We start from the raw sequence: 13,995 nt of genomic DNA on the forward strand, positions 1-13,995 counted from the left end.
GGGGGGGGGGGGGGGGGGGGGGAAGCTAGATGGCTCAGTGGATAGAGAGAAAGGCCTAGAGAGAGACATACTGGGTTCAAATCTGGCCTCAGACAATTCCTAACTGTATGAACCTGGACAAGTTGCTTACCTCCCATTGCCTAACTCTTGCCATTCTTCTAACTTCGAACCAATATTTAGTATTGATTCTAAGATAAAAGGTAAGGATTAAAAAAGTGAAAAAAAAACAAAAACAAAAGCAAAAGCAAAAACTTTGTAAGGCATATGCATAATCCATGAAAGCAGATCCCTACAATGTAAAAATAAATCAGAATTGTCAGGACATTGGATGTGGTGGGTGAGAGAGGAAGAAACCAAGGATGACACCTAAGTTGTGAGCATGGGTGACTGGTACTCTCCAGAATGATAGGAAAATAAGGAGGAAAGAGGGGATGTAGAAAAAGGTAATTACTATAGAATTGAACAGGTAGAGTCGGGCCACCCAGATTGAGATCTCCAATACAGAGTTGGAGATGTAAGGTAGGAAGTTAGAGAAAAGTTAGGTCTGGAAAAGTAGCTCTCAGAATTTTCTTTAAAAAAAAAAAGAACAAAAGGGGGCAGCTGGGTGGCTCAGTGGACTGAGAACCAGGGCTAGAGACAGGAGATCCTAGGTTCACATCTAGCTTCAGACACTTCCTAGCTGTGTGATCCAGGGCAAGTCACTTAACCCCCATTGCCTAGCCCTTACCACTCTTCTGCCTTGGAGCCAATACACAGTATTGACTCCAAAATGGAAGGTAGGTGTGTTTGGAAAAAAAAAAAAGAAGAATTCTCACCAAAGATAATTGAAATTGTGAGAGTTGATGATATCATCACCTCTCTAACAAGAAGTAGGTAGCACCCAGTTGACAAATGGTCAAAGGATATGCAGTTTTTAGATGAAGAAATCAAAGCTATCAATAATCATATGAAAAAATGTTTTAAATTCCTCTTGATTAAATAAATGCAAATTAAAACAACTTTGAGGTGCCACCTCATACCTATCAAATTGGCCGATATGATAGTAAAAAAAAATGATAAATGTTGAAAGGGATATGGCAAAATTGGGACACTAATACACTGTTGGTGGAGTTGTGAACTGATCCAACCATTATGTAGGTTTATCTTTTCTTTCTCTCTCCCCTTATGTATAAAACAAAGCAAAATCTATGGAACCATGCATAAAGTGCTGTAAAATAATTCATACCCTTTGATCCAATAACACTACTACTAGGTCTGCATCCCAAAAAGACTAAAAAAAGGGAAAGAACCTACTTGAATGAAAATATTTATAGAGCTTTTTTTGCAGTGGCAAAGAATTGGAAATTGAAGGGATGCCCATCAATTGGGGAATGGCTGAACAAAATTATGGTATATAATGGTGATAGAATACTATTGTGCTATAAGGAATGATGAACTGGATGATTTCAGAAAGATTTGGAAAGACCTATGGGAACTGATGCAGAGTGAAATGAGCAGAACCAAGAGAACAGTAATAGCAATATTATGGAATGATCAACTATAAAAAACTTAGCTACTCTCAGCAATACAATGATCCACAAAAATTCTGAGGGACTTATGACAAAGAATGCTACCTACCTCCAAAGAAAGAACTATTAAATTAGTAATGCAGAAGAAAGCATATAAGTTTTCATTTGTTTATTTGAATATATCTTTTGGGTTTGGGCTTCATAAAATTATTCACTTACAAAAATGAACAATATGTAAATATTTTTTGCATGATAATACATGTATAACTGGGATTGAATTGCTTGCCAGCTCCAGGAGCAGGGAGGAAAAGAAGGAGGGAGATAATTCGGACCATATAACTTCAGAAAACTCATGTAGAAATTTATTACATGTAGTTGGTAAAAAAAAATTAAAATAAAATAGAAAAAAAGTAGATAGCATTCATTAACAGTTCTCTGAAATCATGGTTGGTCATTTTATTGACTGGGTTCTAAAATCTTTCAAAATGACTGATTTTTACAATGCTGCTGTCTTTCTTTCCTATCTCTGTCTCTGTCTCTAGTTTATTTAGGATCTCCCAAAAGTCTAAGTGAGGTTTAAAGCTTTAATAACTCAGAAATTTAAATGTAAGAAATATATAAAATTATGATTTGAAAGTTGAATTATTGAAATGCCCTTTATAGTCAGTTAAATTTTTTTGAATGATATATTTTCAATTTTAACATGAAAAAGACAGTTTTCTGTTATGTGCTGTGTCCATGACAATTTTTACCTAATAATTTCTCAGACCAGAGGAATGGCAATTTAGGTGCTCTTTTTTGGCCAACATTTTTTTAATGGGCTCTTGAAATGATTTCCTTTCATTCTGGCAATTCGAATGGAGCTCAGAACACATTAGTTATGTATTTACTTAAAATGACCTGCCATCTGGAGGTCCATAAGATTAGAGAAAATGAATTTAGTGAGTGAGCCATGGGACAGTCTGTAATCTTTGAAACAGAAGTAACCAAGTATATGTGTGGATGAGATAGGGAAGCAGGGTTGGGGGCAATGAGATCACAACCACTTCAAAGCTCAATTTCATCCAAGAAGTCAGAGCAGACAGACAGTGAGCTCAAGAAAGATAGAGTTAGAGTTGCCTATTGATGTCACCCCCTTTCTACTTAGTTAATTAATTCCATCATAATCCTTCATTTTATAGCAGAGAATGACACCTACAGATGTTAGCCAATAGCAGCGAGGGGACTAGATTGCAAATCACCTCCTGACTCCCAGTTAAAGTGTTCTTTTCATCTGAACCTAATCAAACTGTGGCAGTTTATCAATCAATCAAACAAAGTGTTTGCTAAATTCTTACCTTGTGACAAGCACTGTGCTGATCATTGGGAATGAAAAGCAAAAAAATCCCTACCCTGAAGGAACTTACATTCTAATGAGGATATTACATTCTGTGTAGTACTTTGAATCAGATATTTTATAAATTAATCTAGCAAAGCTAAAATGGATTTAGATGATATAGTCTTAGCTGTGGTTGTGGAAAGACCAAACATTCAGATATCTACCTGCTAAGAGTCTCATTTGCTTTGGGAGGAAATAAATGTACGTTACTTGACTTGCCTATGTTTTAGTACCATTGGTGGCTCTTGTTTCAGATATAAAAAATGCTGCTTATGGAACGGCTGCTGCTTGCTGAAGGTTTCTGTTTTCTAAAAATGAATTTGGAAAAGTTCCCAGAATATACATCTGGTCCCCTAATTTACAACTCAAAAGATCAGAACAGTGGGTAAACTTTTCTGTCTCTCTTGCTTTCTCTGAAACACCAGTGGGTGATTCTAGCTCCTAACTAGCTGCTTGCTGACTGTCTAACATGGCTTTGTAAACCTCATGTGCAAGATAGTAAGTAATGTGGCGGGGTAGTTGATGGATCCATCTGCAGAGTTATTTCTGTTGCTTTGAAGCAGTAGCATCTTGCAATAGATATGAGCCATCAATTAAGTTTTCAGTTAGTCCTGTAGTACCATTGCCCTTATTCCTAAAATCCTTAATTATTCCATAGAGCAATCTGTCCCAGCTTGTGAAATATAATTCCATTCAAAATGCATAGCATAATAACTCATGAACAATGCTTAGGGATACTTTGGATTTAGCTGAAATTCCAAAGCAAAAGTTGACTCTGAAATATTTCAAGATCTCAGAACTACAGAAAAAAATCCCAGCTTATTAAATTAATTTAACTTTAGCTTCATTAGAATTTACAAAATCTGAATGTAAAAGTAGAAAAGGGTCTTAGAAGAAATTTTGCCTCACCCAGTCATTCCATAAATGAGTCCCAAAGAAGTAACAGTAACATTTTTATTGCTAATAATCACAAGGTGTTGTTCAGTTATCTCGTTGTGTTTGATTCTTGATGACCCCATTGACCATAGCACAACAGGCCTTTCTATTCTACAGAACATGTCAAAGTCTGTCCAAGTTTAGGTTTGTTGCTTTGATAACATTATCTCTCCATCTCATTCCCTTTCCATTCCCTTTTTGTTTTGCTTTTAATACTTCCCAACATCAAGGTCTTTTCCAGTGAGTTCTGTGTTCTCGTTATATGGCCAAAGTATTTAAGCTTCAGCTTAAGTATTTGAACTTCCAGTAAATACTCTGAGTACATTTTTTCAACTATTGACTGAGTAGGTCTCCTTGTTATCCAAGGGATTCTTGGAAGTCTTCAGCACTACAATTTGAAAATGTTGTCTGTAGTGCTTAGCTTTCTTTATAGTCCACCTCTCATAGCTATACATTGCTTTTAGAAAAAAAACATAGCCTTGTCTATATGGACCTTTATTAGCAAGATGTCTTCGCTTTTTAGGATACTCTTCAGATCAGCCATACTTTTCCTTTCAAGGAGCAAGATTCTTCCAATTTCAATGCCATCTGCAATGATCTTTGAGCTTAAGAATATAAATCTGACACTGCTTCCATTTCTTCTCTCTATATTTGCCAGGAAGTGATGGATCCAGTAGCCAAGATCTTTTTTAGTAGTTTTGTTTCTTATTTCTTGTTATTTTTTTTATGTTAAGCTTCAAGGCATGTTTTATATTCTCCTTTTTTGCTCTTATCAAGAGGCTTCTTATTTCTTCAATTTCTGTCATCAGAGTGGTATCGACTACATATTTGAGATAGTTGATCTTTCTCCCAGCAAACTTAATTTCAGAGTTTGATTCACTGAACTTGGCATTTCACATGATATATATGATATACTCTCATATAAATTAAATAAATAAGATGACAATATACACCTTCGCCCTACTCCATTTCCAATCTTATGTCAATCAGTTGTTCTTTACTTGGTTTTAACTGTTGTTTCCTGGCCTGCATACAGGTTTCTCAAGAGAAAAGATTATTTGGTACTCCTATCTTTTTGAACTCTTGCCACATTTGTTTATGATTCACATAGTCAAAGGATTTATTGTAATCAGTGAAACCAAACTACATTTATTTTTCTGGAACTCCCTTACTTTCCCCATAATCCAGTCAATGTCAGGAATCTGATTTCTAGTTCCTTTGCCTTTTCAAAAACTAAACTGCTCTCCTGGTAATTACCCATTCAAATATCACTGAAGCTTAGCTTCCAGATTCTTAAGGATAGTATTGATGGCATGTGAAATGAAATCAATTGTTTGAAAATTTTGTCATTGACCTTCTTTATGATTGGTATAACACTGAACTTTTCTACTCTAGTGGCCACTGTGGAGTTTTCCAAATTTAGTGTCATATGGACTGTAGCACTTTAACAGTCATCTTTAACATACCTTTCTTTGTTTGACTTTTAATTTTGAGATCCAAGTCCTTTCCCTCCCTCTTTGTCCACAGCAATATATGTAATAATCACCTGAGTTAAATCCATTAAATTTATCTCTTATCATTTTAGTTATGTTCATGGGGTTTTCTTGGCAAAAATATTGTAGTAGTTGGTCATTTCCTTCTACAGTGGATCACTTTTTGTCAGAACTCTCCACTATGACTGGTCCATCTTGGCCAACCCTGAACAGCATAGCTCATAGTTTTATTGGGCTTTTCAAATACCTCTTCCATAATAAGGCAATCATGAGGGCCAGGATTCAAATCTAGCATATCCTACATTTTTTATACAGTCTGGTGGTTCATATATGATGAAAGAACTGAAAAGAAAATACAGTGATTTAAGTGAAGCTTAAGCAATTCAAGGAAAAAGTCACTATTGCTACTGTATCCCTTCAAGTCTTCCTACATGAAGCTCTAGAATAATCTTCATGGCTGTGGTAGTAAGTACCAGCAGCATTATGGGAGCTGAAAGGAAATTATTCACACCAACTAAAAGATTAGGTGGGCCACAGGTGTCAACCATAAAGAGAAAATAGAGGTTCAAAAGAATGCAGATTTATCCCAAGAGACTATCATGGTTCCCTCTAGGTGTGTTGATTTTCTTTTTCTTAACAAAAGAGCAGAAATAATCCTAAAGCTATGAAATAGACTCTCAAAAAGGGTTGTCATCACTCTTCCCAGTGGAGGAGGCTAGAAAGATGTTTCAATTTAGCAAATATTTAACAGATAGAAGTAGTAGTAGCTCAGGGGAGAACCATTAAAAGCATCACAAGAGAGACAGGAGTCCAGTTTAGCAGAACTCTAAATTGTCAGCAAAGAATTTGAGATATCTAGTCCTAGGAGGAAGAGCTGTCCAATCAATCAATAAATCAACAAACACATATTGAATTCCTATTCTGTGCCTGGCATATTGTTACTAGAGATAGAAAGAAGAAAATGAAACAATCTTTGCCCTTGGGGAACTGTGTGCATCCCCCTCCCTCTTTATGGTACAGAATCTGGGAGAGTATGACCTGTATGTAAGGAGTGGAAGGTGGAGGAGGACAGGGCCAGAAATTTCCTTTGTTATTTAAATTGATATGTTCTAACTCATTAAATACCATTGTTTTGACTTAAAAAACAAACAAACAAACATCAAATCTGGTGTAGTGATCTGTGGTTTTGCGTAAATGCTAAGTTCAACTTTTAAGGATCTAATTTGAAATTTAATACCATCTCTTTCTCTAATAATTAAATATTTTACTTTAGTTAAAAGGTTGATTTGTTTATGCCTTACCTAAGATTTATAAATGTTCTTTTCTGGCAAATGAGATGAATGTAACTGTTCACCCTAATACACAGGTATTACAAGTAAAGACTCAAATTATCAGTCAATAAACATCTTTAAATGCCTATTATTTGTTATTCACAAAGCTAAGTGCTAAGAATATATAAGTGGCAAAAGAGAGTACCTGCCCTCAAAGAGTTTATAATCTAAGGGAGGAGGCAATGTGCAAACAAAAATATGCAAAACAAGCCATAGAACAGATAACTAGGAAATCAGAGGAACTAGGAAAGATTTCAAATTTTTAAAAATGGGATTTTTCTTGGAAATAAAACTGTCAGATTGGCAGATCAGAGGAGAGAGAGTTTTCCAGGGATGAGGAACAGCTTATTCCTTGCCTTCCTTTTTTATGAAACATATGTGTATCTGTGTGTATTTCATGTGAATCTTAGTTGTATAGTTCTATTAATATTACTTGACAAAGACATTATTGGGGGAGGTCTGAGAATCCTCTCAAACCAACCTTAAGATAATGCTTCAAAACAAATAATGAAGTAGCAGAACCAATAAGGGGACAGAGTGAAAAAAAAAAAAAACACCAAACTTTCCCTCATTAAACAACTTGGAAGGTAACCAGCAGTTAGAGAGTCTGGCTCACTGGGATAAGAAGGGAACTCAATCTATAACAAGGCCATAGAGCAGTGGTTCCCAAACTTTTTTGGCCTACCACCCACTTTCCAGAAAAAATATTATTTAGCCCCCTGGAAATTATTTTTTTTTTAATTTTAATAGCTATTAATAGGAAAGATAAAAGTACCTGTGGCCATCACCACATCTCTAGATCGCTTCAGCACCTACCAGGGGGCATTAGCACCCACTTTGGGAATCACTGCTTTGAGCATGAAGCAAGGCCCCCATTGGCAACCAAACGCCCTCTCACTCCACACCTGCTGCTCCAGATCCTTCAAAAACAAGATTTTAATTAATTAATTAAGAATATTTTTCCATGGTTACATGATTCATATTCTTTTCCTCTCCTCCTCCCTCCTCACTCCCATAGCCAATGAGTAATTTAAATGAGTATTATATTTATCATTGTTCAAAACCTATTTCCATATTTTCCTCCTTTTCCAATTTTTTGCTACCACAAATTACATGGCTATAAATATTTTTGTACATATATTTTCCTTATTATCTCTTTGGGGTACAAACCCATTCTGCTCCATATTCTGCACCTGGGCCCAAACCAATTTCTAGACCCTGAGACTCTGGCTAAGACAATAGCATAGTTCCTACCCCATGCCCAAGTTTTGAAGTTCCAAATCCCAGTGCAAGTCTGCAGTGAGGTTCCAGCATAGGATAGCTAATAGGGGGACACTGAACTAACAGAAATCACATGATTATCTCATAGAGGCAGAAAAAGTCTTTGACAAAACACAACACACATGCCTACTAAAAACATTAGAAAGCTTAGGAATAAATGGTTCTTTCCTAAAAATGATAGTTTCTATCTGAAGTCATCAGCAAGTATCATCTGCAATGGGGATAATTAAAAGCCTTCCTAATAAGATCAGCGATGAAGCAAGGATGCCCATCATCACTACTGCTCTTTAATATTTTACCAGACATGCTGCCTTTAGCAATAAAAGAAGAAAATAAATTGAAGGAATTAAAGTAGATAATGAGGAAACTAAACCTTCACTCTTTGCAAATCATATGATGATTCTATTCTAGAGAATTCTAATTCTAATTCTACAGAATCAACTAAAAAAACCACTTGAAATAAATCATAACTTTAGCAAAGTTTCAGGTACAAAATAAGTTAACATAAATTATCAGCATTTCTATAAGTTACTAAGTCCAGTAACAAGAGATAGAGAAATTTAAAATAACTCTAGACAATATAAAATACCTGGGGAAAACCTTACCAAGATAAACACGGATCTAAACTAATAGAAAAATATTAATTGATCATGTGTAAGTTGGACTAATATAATAAAAATGACAATTCTTTCTAAATTTTACCTATTCAGTGCCATAACTATCAAACTGCCAATTTTTTTAATAACTAGAAAATATAATAACGAAGTTCATCTGGAAGAACAAAAGGTCAAGAATATCAAGGAAATTAATGAAAAAAATTTGAAGGTAGGTGACCTAGCAATCCCAAACTGTACTATAAAGCAATGATCATTGAAAAATCTACTATTGGGAAAGAAAAAGAATCATGAATCAATGGTAAATATTAGATACACAGTTTACAAGGATCAATGACCATAGCAATTTAGTGTTTTATAAACATCAAGATCCCAGGTTTTGGGATAAGAACTAGAAAACAATATGACAGCAAGTAGGTATAGACTAATATCACACACTTCATCAAGATAAGATCAAAATAGGTATAGGACTTAGACATGAAGACTGATACCATAAGTAAATTAAGAGAGTACCGAATAATTTACCTATCAGATCTATGGAGAAGAGAAGACTTTATGAACAAACAGAAGATAGAGAACTTTATCAGATATAAAATGGACAATTTTGACTATATTAAACTAAAAAGGGTTTTGTACAAACAAAACCAATATAACCTAGATTAGAAGGGAAAGAAACTGGGCAGGGGTGAGGATTTATAGTAAATTTCTCTGATAAAGGTCTCATTTCTCAAATATATGAACTTACAAGTCATTTTTCAATTGATAGTCATGGATATGTACATGCAGTTTTCAGATGAAGAGATCAAAGCCACCAATAACCATATAAAGTATTTAAAATCAGTTTTAATTAGAGTATTAAAAGTTAAACAATTCCGAGGTACCAATTTACATCTATCAGATTGGCTTTAAGAGTAAAGGAAAGTGATTAATGTTGGAGATGATGTGGCAAAATTGGGACACCAGTACATTTTTGGTGGAGTTGTGAACTGGTTCAACTATTCTGGAGGGCAATTTGGAACTATACGTAAAGGACTATAAAACCGTGAATACCCTTTTATCCTGTGATACCACTAATAGGTCTATATCCCAAAAAGATATTAAAAAGGGGGGTGGGGTGTATAAGGCCCTACTTGTACCAAAATATTTACAATAGTTTTCTTGTGTTGGCAAAAGAGAAATTGAAGGGATGTCTATCAACTGGTGGATGACTGAACAAATTTGTGGTATATTATGGAGAAAGAAGATTCTTGTGTTATAAGAAACAATGAGCAAGATGATTTTAGAAAAAGCTGGAAAGACCTACATGAACTGATGTATAGCGAAATAAACAGAACCAGGAGAACATTGTACCCAGTAACAGCCATGTGGTATGATGATCTACAGAAAAAGATTTTACTCCTCTTAGGAATACTGTGATTGTGAGGGATTTATGAGAAAGAATGCTATCCATCTCCAAGGAAAGACCTGTTGGAGTTGGAGTGTATATCAAAGAATACTATTTTTCACATTCATTTATTTGTTTGTGTGTGTTATTTTTTTTACTCTGTGGTTTGTTTTATATGAAAATTATTTTAACACAATAATCAATATGGAAATATGTTTTGCATTATAATACATGTTTAACCTGTATCAAATTATCTACCATCTCCAAGATGGGAGAAGGAAGGGAGAGCAGGAAACAATTTGGATCTTTTAATTTCTGAAAGTCTATGTTGAAAATTATTACATGTAATTGGGAAAAAACTTCTTTAAAAAATAAAGCAGTTTCATTTCTATAAATAAATAGATCAACCAAAAGGAGAATAAAATAAAATGTATCAATTGAGTTCTTAGGACTATATAGGCAGTGCAAAGTTTTGCTCTTTTTCAGTCCATGAAACATAGTGACTGATATGGGACCAAAACCTCCTCTTTCTTCAGTCTATACCAAAACCAATAAGGGGAGGCCGAAAGCTGAGAGATTCTTTGCTAGCTCTCTCAGCTTTGGGTCTCCTCTTTTTGTCTTTGCAGCACCTAATAAATGGTGAATCACCAATCTGGTCTCACATTGCCTATTTTGTTGGACCCCCATCAGTCAGGACTGACAGTGACTATCTGACATAGAATTTTTGCCATAAGTCAAATCTTAGTTATTCGTTAGGAGCATTATAGTCTATGCTGATTTGTTTCATAACTTCTAATATCTCCTTGAACAATATACATTGAACACAAAAATGCAAAATAATCTTTTTCTAAATTTTAGTGGCAAGGACTTGGTCCTGAATTGCCATCATAAAACCATCCATTTCTATAAACAATATTACCTGACTCACATTTGTTTGAAGTTTCTTTGTTCTCTGTTTCTAGTGAGTTCAGGCTAATGTTCTTTATGGTGGGCTTTTTAATTTCACTCTTGCATCTCTGTTTTCTAGAGTCCTTCTAGAGTTAAATCACTTCCACTTATGTTTAATGGACCTAATGTTGTGTTCTTGTTATCAGTCTTTACTATTATTCAGTGAAGTTATATCTGCTCTTTCTAATAATATTACTACAAGGTTTTGACCCATTTCTCATGTGCTCTAAGATTTCTATTAATCCTCTTCCTCCTTTTTTGTCAAAAAAATATTAATATCTTATGTTATGCTTGATGTTAGGATACTTTGTAAATCTATTGTCATCTTTTTTATAGTCGTGCAACACGTTTTCAATAGGTCTCTTAACAAACATATATTAAAACTCTTACTCTGTTCCAGACACTATGCTAAGTACTAACGGTACACAACAGGGTAAAATTACTTCCCACAAGGTTAATACATTTGGTATGTTTGGAAAAGTAATATATTAATAACTGGCCTGTATATATATATATATACATATATATATATGTGTGTGTGTGTACATATATATATACATATATGTACTATGTAATAGATCCAAGATGATATTTTCAGTGAATTATACATAAGGCTATTTAAATAATTTTGAGACTTTTTGTTAGTTGTTTTTGTTTTTGTTTAGGACAGTGACATTTATACAAGATGACATGTGTTAGTGACATGAGAAGTGAAATTTATACAGGATGTCCCAAAAATTTCAATGTATTTTAAACTATTAAACTTAAAACCATTCAAGGTAGGCAAGCTAAAAAGTACATTAAGACTTTCGAGACATCTTATATGGGATGTCAGGCCCCAAATTACCTTGCACTTATTTTGCACGTAATCATCTTGCTTTTAATGTACCTTATTGCTGTTCACCCCCCTTAAACTTCTTGAAGTAAGGAAATACTTCTTTTCTTTGTATTCCTTTCACGTAGCACAGTATCTAGTATACTATAGGAGTTTAACATATGCTTATTGATTGATATATTGAAGTAAATTAAGTAAAGATAGAATCTTCATGGCAAGCTCTCCATATCTACACAAAATAAAGTCTTCATTTAATTAATTACCTACCTCAGTAGTTTCTTCCACCACTACTACCACCTTCAGGGATTCCATCACTTGTCAAAATTGTTCTTTTCACACTTTCATTTGCTATGATTGTCGACTCCGTTTATAAAGACACGTCCTCAATATAGCCATAATTTTAATGGAGCAATTAGCCAATGAATTCTATCAGCAGAGATCTACAATCTGGATATTTCCAATGGAGAAGAACAAAACAAAAATCATCTCTCCAAAGTTAACAAACTTTGGGGATCTAAACTAAGTAAATAATTGTAGTGTTTTTCCTCTACTTCATTTTGTCTACATAGATACACTCTGAGTATCCTTTTAGGTAGACAGATAAATGGGTCAATGGAAGTCAGTCAACAACTCATACTCATCCTGAGTCATGCAGCACAGTTCTAGGTGCACTGGGAGTTAACAAATATTCCAAAGACACAGTCTCTAATCTCACAGAGTTTATAGTCCATGGGGAAGAAAATCAACATTAGTGTCAAAACACAAGAGCACAAATTAAATTAATTAAAACAGAATGTGTATGAATATGAATCCAAAAGAAGCAATAGAATAGGAAGTAATATATAATTACAGTGGATTGGCTGTTACCTGGCCATTGAAATTGAAGATATTTTGGCACTTCCTAAAAACCAGTGGCTTGATGCTTTCAACTGCATCATCTGTTCCAGTCCTCGATTAATAACTATTGGGCCGGGTCAGATCCCAGACTAAATTACGTGAGGCCAGTAAAGCTGTCCATGTGTACCTCTGAAACAAACTAAACATCCCTCAGTTTATTCATGAAGTGAGGAAAATAATTCTTTTAACCAAACCAGTTTCAAGGCTACTGTTGAAATTCAAAACTATTTACTCTTCTGAACAACCTCAAAATGCTGACGAAGTCAGCAGATAGTTAACCACCACAACTCTGGTGCAAGGTGTGTGCCTGAGTTGACTGCTACATTCCCATTGTGATAGTCACTGAAATATAAGGAATACTTTAAGATCCTTTTGGGGTACCAACTAGAAGAGCTATGGGTATAGGGTCAGTTATTTACTAGGGTCTAGGGAACTTTCTATACATTTATTCTACTGGGGCTGTTTGTCTTAAATATCCTTGTTTAAATCCCATGCACAGAAGGCTTGGGCTAACTGTTCCCCCCCCCACCTCTTTTTTTTAACTACATCACAATAACACTTAATTTGAGGGCAACTGCATTATGTATCAAGTTTTTCACAACAGAGTTGAGCTATGTGACATTTCCAGTTTTTCTTTGTGAACTCTCTTTTGCAGCCAACCATAATGCTTACATGTTGGCAAAGATTTGTCAATTTAGCAGCTTTTAAAATATCCCTTTCCCCATCAGAAAATATCATTGCTCTTGCTGTTAATGAGTCTAGTTCCGGATGTGCAAAAAAAAAAAAAAAAAAAAAAAAAAAAAGGCATGGCACTATAAACTAGTAGGAAAACATTGTTCAAAAAAGGGAAAAAAATGCCCTCCTAACCTTGTGAGCCCACTAAGAAATAGTTCTCCCCCAAATTACTTAATTGCTATGCATTTCGTGAATTGGAACAGGGGAAACACTGATGATCATAATGAACGTTATTATACGGTAACAACAACCTTTGAGGAACTCAGTGACATTGCATAGGTAATATAGTCCTCTGAACAGCCCCCAAATGCTGATGAAGTCAGCAGACAGTGTTAACCAGTACCACCCCGGTGCAAGGTGCATGCCGGAGTTCCTGTTCAGAACCCTTTTCAGAACAAGAAGTCCATGGGAAAAAGGACAAGAAGTATCGGACATAATTGTACTAAGGAAGTGGGGGGGGGGGGAGTTGATAGGAGCAGTTAATTTTCCAGCCAATAGAGTTTCCTAATATTTTTCTTTTGACTAAAATATCCATAAAATTGATTTTAAAAAGTATGTGGGCATGTGTGGGAAGGCAGAGGGGGAAAGAATAAAGGATGGAGCTTGCTTAGTGTTATTAGTATAATTCTCTCTGTTTTCCCGTTTCACATGATTA

The sequence above is a fragment of the Gracilinanus agilis genome, chromosome 1 (genome assembly GCF_016433145.1).
Source record: "Gracilinanus agilis isolate LMUSP501 chromosome 1, AgileGrace, whole genome shotgun sequence".
In the NCBI taxonomy this organism is placed as follows: domain Eukaryota; kingdom Metazoa; phylum Chordata; class Mammalia; order Didelphimorphia; family Didelphidae; genus Gracilinanus; species Gracilinanus agilis.